At 41.7% G+C, this 8,132-nt stretch overlaps 1 long non-coding RNA gene across 3 annotated transcripts in view; it reads left to right on the top strand.

The window, feature by feature from the left end:
* The first annotated feature begins 4,811 nt into the window (after nt 1-4,811).
* LOC129206102 (uncharacterized) overlaps nt 4,812-8,132 on the top strand; it is a 219,332-nt gene continuing 216,011 nt past the window's right edge. For all 3 annotated transcript variants that reach the window (XR_008576986.1, XR_008576985.1, XR_008576984.1), the window contains exons 1-2: nt 4,812-4,896; nt 7,103-7,271. This is a non-coding gene — a long non-coding RNA (uncharacterized LOC129206102). The remainder of the gene's footprint in view (nt 4,897-7,102; nt 7,272-8,132) is intronic.

The following is an 8,132-nucleotide window of genomic DNA, read 5'->3' as shown; positions in this document are numbered from 1 at the left end:
CACTGTGTTAGTATTTTAAAAGTGGGCTACTAAAACCAAAAATGATGCTCATAACTTTCTCAAAGGTGTGAGAAATATCTGTTATTATTTAGTCTTTCCTCTACTAATGGGAAGTATTCATATCTATATATAAAATATAAATATATTGATCTATTAATATAAATATATTAATATCATATATATATTTCACACGTATCTCCCAATTTGTTCCTCTTTCTTATACAGCAGTACTTTTACATTATGCTCCTGTGTGTTACAGTAATCTCAATAGCTCCCTTTTACCATGAGAGTGAAAAAAATCACCTGTACATCTGTCCCCACTCTCAGAATAATAAAACCTTTATGCTCCTGTGAATATTTATCTCCAAGCATTGACACCAAACCCCTCAGATGGGGCTGCAAAGTGGGATGTCCTGTGGCAGTTAATCATAGCTAATGGCAGAGCACGGGAGGAAAAGCAAATGATTTTATGACTGTAAGTGGAAAAAGGACAAATAAACAGGGCTGGGAAGAGGAGAGGAGCTGTCGTGTGCAGGGGAGCCTAAGGCTTTTGGTGTGGTTGCAGGAAATGCGCTGTATGCATCATGAGGGGCGCCCACAAACACACTCGGGGCTTTCAGAAATGTATTTAGGTCACTGACACTTTGAAAGCTTTACACATTTTGAGCCTAGGGGCTGTAACAAAGGCATGTAAACTCAGAAGTGAAGGCTAGCATCCATCTGTGGCTGGTCTTATTGTATCCACAGGATTTTCAGATCAATTTCAGATGTTAGCAATTATGGGCTGAAATAACTAAGTACAATGGGATGAGGTAAGGAAAGTGCTTCAGCCTTGAATTTGAATTTCTTTTGGTTTTTGTCAGTTTGTGCCAACGCCCCTTGCGATGCTTAGCATGTCTCCGGGGCTGTCCTATTATTGTTCAGTACAGGAAATTTGAGAGACACAAGTTCAGCAGCAAGCGTCTAAGTTGCATGTGTAGATGCGACCTTTTCCCTCGTGCAAGCCACTCGCTGCCCGGGGTGGTTTCACTGCTGGACATGTGAAGGTATTTTATGGACCTGATACTGGTTTCTCTCTTTTTGGCACAAAATCCTTTAGAGCAGGTATTGTCCTGGATTTTAAGGCTGAGAAGAAGTAACTGTCATGTTGCTTGACTTCCTGCAAAACTCCAACCCCCAGCAGCATGCTGTGAAGAAGAAGTCCTGTGTGCTCCCTCGTGCTCCGCTTGTTCCCTGTGGTTCTTTCTGCTTGTAATTCCCAAAGGGCCAAACCCAGGGCTGCACGCCTGACCCTCTGTATCCAGGCCACTGGGCAGACTGAAGCTAGGAGGAGGAATTCCTTTGAAGTTGTGGAGCTGCTGTGCAGAAGCTGACTTGAGCCCAGTGGTAGATGCAGCATCCTGGGGTCCTCACGGTACCTTCCTGAAAGGGATCTGATTCCTGCTTCTCCCTGCAGCACAACCACATTGGCTCCACTACAGCACAGCCTCCTTCTGCCACAGAGCAGTGGGGTGAGCCTGGCTCTAAACCATCTCAGAATGACAGACACTCGCAGAAAACCCCATTACAAACTTCCTTTCTTAAAAGCCAAAACACGCGCCAGGAGAGCCTGGAGTCTATGACTTCCAGTTAGGACAGTTAATCACAACATTTGCCATGTATTGTGCGAGTTCCTTCACAGTTTGTGCATTTATCTTTTAAACATCTGCAGAACAGCATGGCTTGGATAGGTTTCTGTTGCTACTCTGAGCCTTCATTGGCTCTTGGGAATAAGTGAAGAGGAGCCAGACAACATAAAGGGCAGACAATCAAAGCTTTTGACTCTTAGATCCTTGCAGATGGGCCTTCTGATGAAATGACTAACAACTGTTGCCAGATCAGCAAGTAGCAACCACAAGGCACCTGTATTTATTTAACTTTCATTTTGTCAGATAACTTTTTTTATGCTCTTGGAGTTTTAACTATGGATTATAAGTCACGAGGCTTCCTTCTGATCTCTGTAGCACAAGTGTAAAATGAGTCACTTGAGATTGGTTGTTGATAAGAGGAGTTCTACTGTAAAAGCAGCATATGCAAAGGCAGGATCAGGCTGAGGTGCAGATGACGAGTCCAGTGTCTGGTTTGTTTGAAATATCTTTATTGTCAGCCTCCAGGGTGAAGTCTTCTAAGGGCACATACTAGAAGGAGGAAAGGTTCTTAGCAGCAGCCTTTGGTTATTGTTAAAAAATAAATAAAAGTCAATGACCTCTTTTTCCTTTTCTGAATGGCTATGCATCTTGTGAATTCAACTGTGGAAAAAGAAAGTGAGACTATCTGTAGCCAGGGCCCCCCAGCTACTTCAGTCTGCCCTGAGTTGGACTCGAGGTGAGGGGCAGCCAGCTTTCCTGACCTTGCAAGCTGCCTGCCAAAGCTGAGATGTTGCCAGATGCCTTGGGCTACAAACCGTGCACCTCAGGGCCTGTGTTCCAGGAATGGCTCACAGGTGGCCTTGCCAGCAGCTCCACAGGAGCTTCATTGCTCTGGCCACTGTGGAAAGGAACAAAGCTGCATATGTGGCCGCATCCCAGTGTGACCTAGTGGCATTGGCTTAAGTAGCTCCTGCTGTCTTGCCGCCTTTCACGGGCGCAGACTCTGATTGCCCGGTCACCCCTGTGCCAGTTGAGCCCTGCTGCCAGATGCCTTGGTGCAGCCCTAGCACACGAAGTGCGCTGCTTGCTCGCGGGCTGTATGAGGCTTGCCTTATTCTTGCCCCTTCCCTCACCTTCCTTGAAGGCAAATATCCAAAATGTGCAATGCTGAATATTGGCTTCTATCAGAACACATTAGAATGCGCTTTGTGGCTCTGATTGCTGTTTTTGGGTGCTGTGAAGGGGCTGAAGGTGGGCACTTGACTGTTCCTGGAAAGTTTCTCTGTTCCTGGAGTCAGATATCTGAACAATGGCAAATGCCGAATCTGTAATTATTTCTGTATGTGTCATTCTCTGGTTTTATAGCTGATGCTTTACCTGTGTGCTTTTGGTCACTAGTGGCTTTTGTTCACCAAATAACATCCTGCTCATATATGTGATATGGCTTGTTGACATAAGATAAAGTAACAAAGTGAACCTGCTCAAGTGTTTGAAGCAACATTGCTGGGCTAGGAGACTTGGCCCATGTTTTTTTTAGCAATCCATGTAGCTGTGCTTATAGCTTGATGATTTAGGGATATGCTTTTGTGTCGAAATGAGCAAATGGATTCTCTTTCTGATAGTGGAAGCTAGTTAGGACATGGAGTTCTGCTAAATTTGCTCTTGCTTCTTTTTTCTGTATGTCTATAACAACATCCGATGGTTTAAAAAAAGGCTTTTATGTGACTTTTGCTGAGGATGGTTTTCTTTGGTCAATTCTATCAAGTTCTCTTCTGATTCCAAATATGATGAAGAGGAGACATGGCTGACTTCAGGTATTTCAAGCTAGTGAAATTAGAGCAGCTTGGTTAAGGGCAGGTGTGGTAAGCACAGCACTTAAAAGTGCTAACTAGCTCTTTCCTCTTGAGAACTGTTCTTACAGAGGCACATAGAAAGCAGATTGATCCCAAGTTTTCAGTATCAGGATTATTTAAGTATTTAGTTCTGCCTTATTGCTGACTTAGGCTACAGGGTATGATCTATCTTCAAGTTAAGTAAAACTTTCTTTTGCAAGGAATTCTGCTGAAAGAAGTGAAACTGAGGGGAGCCGGGGGATGCTGTGGCCTAGGGTGTATCAGTAATGGTCCCGTCTTTCCCCAGTTGATGTGTTGGCTTCACTGTGGCTTCTTTTCCTGGAGTCATCTCCTGCAGGGATTATCTTGGATCTGAATTTATGCAAACATAAGAGCACTGAATAGCATCTTATGCTGTCCAGAATTGTGATCATGAAATGAAAATGCTGGTTTTGCTCACAGGTTAGAACTAAGGTTAACTGCAGATTTCCTGGCCTGTGTGAATTTTAAACATCAAATTTACTCTTGCATTAGCATCACATCTTAAAATCGAATTTCCGTGTTAGTATTTAAGATAAGGGGAAAATCAGGAACAGGATTTTATTTCACCAAGAAAATGTGGTGAGGCCGATTTTGATTAGATTTTACTAAAACAAGCAAACAAACTGGCCACTCTCATTAGTTGCAAAGCAATGAACAATTTCAGTCAATCTTTTTTTTCCTCTTATAAAATGTCTGATGTTTGCTTCTGTGCAGAGACTTTGGTTAATATAACATTATCACGCAGCTTTTTCTAGAAATTATCAGTGGCAGCAAAAGCTGGACAAAGGTGTATCAACCTGGCCAATAACTCCAGACAGACTCTCATTCCCAGGAAAAAAAATCAGCATAGGACCTAGGGGCTGAAAATAAGACTATTACGTAGATACATGGTTTCTTTTTAATAAGTACAGTTAAAATTTGCTTCTTCTGCAAGTAAATAGTCTGTGTGTTATGAGGTAGGATTGAATGAGGGATCTTTCATCATCCTATTGTTTGTTTACGATGCTTGAATCAGTGATAGTGATCAGGAGTCATAAGTGAATATACAAATCCAAGCCTTTGCGTGGCTCTGGATGTGGTTTTGAGCGTATCAGCAAGGAACAGGGGAAGGGCTGGGTTTGGGAGGGTAAGGCTGCTGTAGTAAATGTTTTTCAGTTGTGGCTTAGATGGGATTTGCTAACGTTCTGCAAAGAGCTGGTTTGTCCAGCTTTACCGATAAAACACGCAATTTGCTTATCACAAAAAACGCACAAAGGAGATTGACAGTGGTTTTTTTTTTTTCTTGTGCAGTTCCTATACCTGTCAAAAGGATTTTATGAGTTGGAGAATGAAGACGATATGTGGTTTCCTTAACTGTGACTGAAAGAAGATGGATTTGTGAGAAAACTCTGATGGTACTTTTGTTTCTATAAAGGAACGTTTGGGAAATCCTGTTTTGTGTGTTTGAGTGTAGCAATCATCCTGATGCTCTTCCTCGTTGCCAACTACAATAACTCCAACTAGGATCAGAGCATATATTGCCCCATTTATAATAAAGGTGTTGAAACCCTTCCTGCAACAGTTTCTCTAACCTGGTAGCTAGGGGCGTTTTTGCTGACTCAGCAGCATTACAGTTTCACTGGCGGCACTGCATGCAGCTCACACCGACTGTGCCTAAAGCTACAGCAGGGCTCTCTGTTTATGGCTTGGTGGGCAGGAAAAGGGCACAAGAGCAGGAGAGCTAAGTGTGAGCAACGTAAGTGTAAGGAACAGGATTCCTGTTTATCTTCAGTGCTGCTGAAACACCACATTGATGGCTCACGCAGAGTAATGTGAACTTGTTGCCCTGCTCTTGCTGCTGATTATATGACAGTGTTTCCTTTACTTTGCCATTAGCTAATTCTACCTCAGACTGCCTGTTAACGAAATAATTTGCTGCACCTGCTTCCACTTTCCATGTCATGGACAGTTCTGGTTTTACAAAATGTTTTCTGTTTGTCAAGCTGCTCTGTCTGCCTGGAAATGTTTTGCCTGCTCAAATTTTTTAGGCTCATACCTCAAGGACCTGTTACTAGGTAAAAGAGTTCCATTTGCCAATTGCCCACTATTTCCTTCTCACCGTATTACAGGCCTGATTATTAACATTTAGTTCAGAGAAATTGCTGTCATTATGTGAAGTAACTTCCTTTAGAGGTTACTCATTAACCCTAGGTATTTTACTGTGCGATTATAATTGTCAAATGCCATAGGCATGGAAAACCTTTGAACTCCTCAAGGTATTAGTGTATAGGAGAAATGGTATCAGCTGTGATTTTTATATGTTCTCCACATCCCCCACCCACCCCCCAGTTGTTTTTCCTTTTGACTGTATCCTTGTTCCATTCCTCTTGGCGTGCTTCACAGCATACGGAGACTGCTTAGCTGCTGGGGAAGAGACTGTTTCCTTCTGCAAGGGATTCAGTCTCTCCTGTTCCCCCTTACAGATCTGAGCTTAGCCCTAGCAAGCTCAGTGGCATTACAGCGCTCATTATCTGCTTACCAGTGCAGCTAAGAACAGGATTTTATTTCTTGACCTTGCATGAACAGTGAAATAATTGGGAAGCCAACAGTCTTGTGCGGTGTGGTCTGTGCTGTTACCATGTACAGTTTTCCAGCATTTAGGATGGCTCTTCTGAATTTGCTTTGGGGAGATTCTCAATCAACTCTACTGCTATATATTGTGTTCAAGGAATGGAAATTTTCAGACAAAACCACCATTCCCTTCCTTTTTTTTCCCCTTTCATTGTCTATACAAACAGAATCAGCTGTGTACTGAAGTGTTTGTCTCAGGGCAACATGTGTTCTCTGGACAAATCTTACTAAACATATTTGCCTTTCTCCCCTAACCCACTCCTCCTTAGAAGTCCATCGACATTCCTGGTAACTTGATTCCTCTGACAGGATAGAGCAAAGCTGCTGTAGCTGCAGTGTGGGCCTGTGTTGCCATGTGACTTCAGTGAGGAAATATATATCATATTCAGGAAATTAGGGGACAAGTGAGATATATATGTAGTGCTTATACAGAACTAAAAAAAATAGAAAAAGTACACAGGCAATAAGCATGTTTTTACATGGAGTCAGACCTAGTTTTGACGGTAGGAAATGAAATGTTGTGGTAGGCAACGAAACCTTAGTCTGGTAAATCTTCTAAAAATACAGCAGTAGAATAACCAGCGCTATAAATAAAAAGGGGGGGAAGCTAAGGTAGTATTAACAAATGAGTCCTCCCAAGTCTGAGCTGGACGGGGGGGGCAATATAACAAGATCATGACAAAACAACTTCTGTCAAGCCCTTGATTTAATATTGCTTGCCTGCTCTGCTCTATCTCAGCTTGAGGGTTTGTGTTTTTGTTGTTGTTGGGGTTTTTTTTGTTAAAGGGGGAAAAAGTGAGGGGAAAAAACCTTCAAAACCAGTTACGTGCTTCCATGCTGCACATAGTACAATCTCCATGATGAAAGTGCCAAGTTGGTACCCTGATATTATTAACAGTGAAAAATGCTTAATAACACAGTTTCTGATAGTGGCCTAACTCTCTTCTTTTTTTTTTTCCATGGTAATTTGTTTCTTCTTTCATACTCTAGAACAAATCTTACTCCTGATGTCAGTGGTTTTCCTCATTTGATGATGTGTCAGCTGTAACTTCTCAACTACTGTGTGTTGCAATGAGCTAACCAGTGGAATTTGTGTTGACATCTGATATTACTCTTTGGGATAAATTCAGTGATCCATGAAGTCCAAGCAGTGCAGAACGTGAGTAACACTTTAAAACTTTTTTAGTAAAACTATGCTTCACTGAATTCCTGTTTACTCCTTCTACTTAACCTGCTCACCTGCAGCTCCAGGTCTGATTCAGGAGATACATAATTCAGCACTGTAGAAATAGCTTAGTCTTCAGTTTTTGCTTTGTAGGTTTATTTTCAACAAATCCAGGTCATTTAATGCAAACTAGCAGCATAGTTTAAAAACAAGCAAACCCCAAACTACCGTTAACTACTTAGATCCCTTCTCGAGAAGACAGCATGAGATACAATTTGCTGGTGTGTAACATGAAAATTATTAGCAAAACTTTACGCATGAGACAGCAACTCAGTGAAATTAAAAGCCTATTATATGCCATAACCACATACCGTATCAATGATTTTGGATTGCGCACAGGTACAAAAGCATGTGCTAAATCATAGTTTCTCATTGCAAATGTATGCAGAAGAATCAGGGAAACAGGGCACTAGCATGGCTAACACCTGAGACAAGGCATGTTACTGCCAGCTGTGGCATGTTTCCTGCATTCAAGAAGAGCAGTAAATGCCTCACACTATTTATTTATGAAGTGTCTAAACTTTCCTGTTCTCTACAGTACAGGCATTACAAAATATTTAGCCTTATTTTGATATGATATTGTTTTGATCAAGCTGGTGTCATGGAATAACATTTAGTGTCATAGACTAGGGATCTAATGTGGGATTTTTTTTTCTACAGAAATATCTTGTGGTTGTTCAAATGTTACATTTTTTCCATGTGTTGAGTTTGCAAGTTCAAAAGAAACATTTATTTTTAGACCAAAATCAAACTACATTTTAATACACAGTAATTTTTCCCACTGAAGTTGTGGCA

This window comes from Grus americana, chromosome 4, assembly GCF_028858705.1.
Source record: "Grus americana isolate bGruAme1 chromosome 4, bGruAme1.mat, whole genome shotgun sequence".
NCBI classification, from domain to species: Eukaryota; Metazoa; Chordata; class Aves; order Gruiformes; family Gruidae; genus Grus; species Grus americana.
This window is presented reverse-complemented; position numbering and strand designations above follow the sequence as displayed.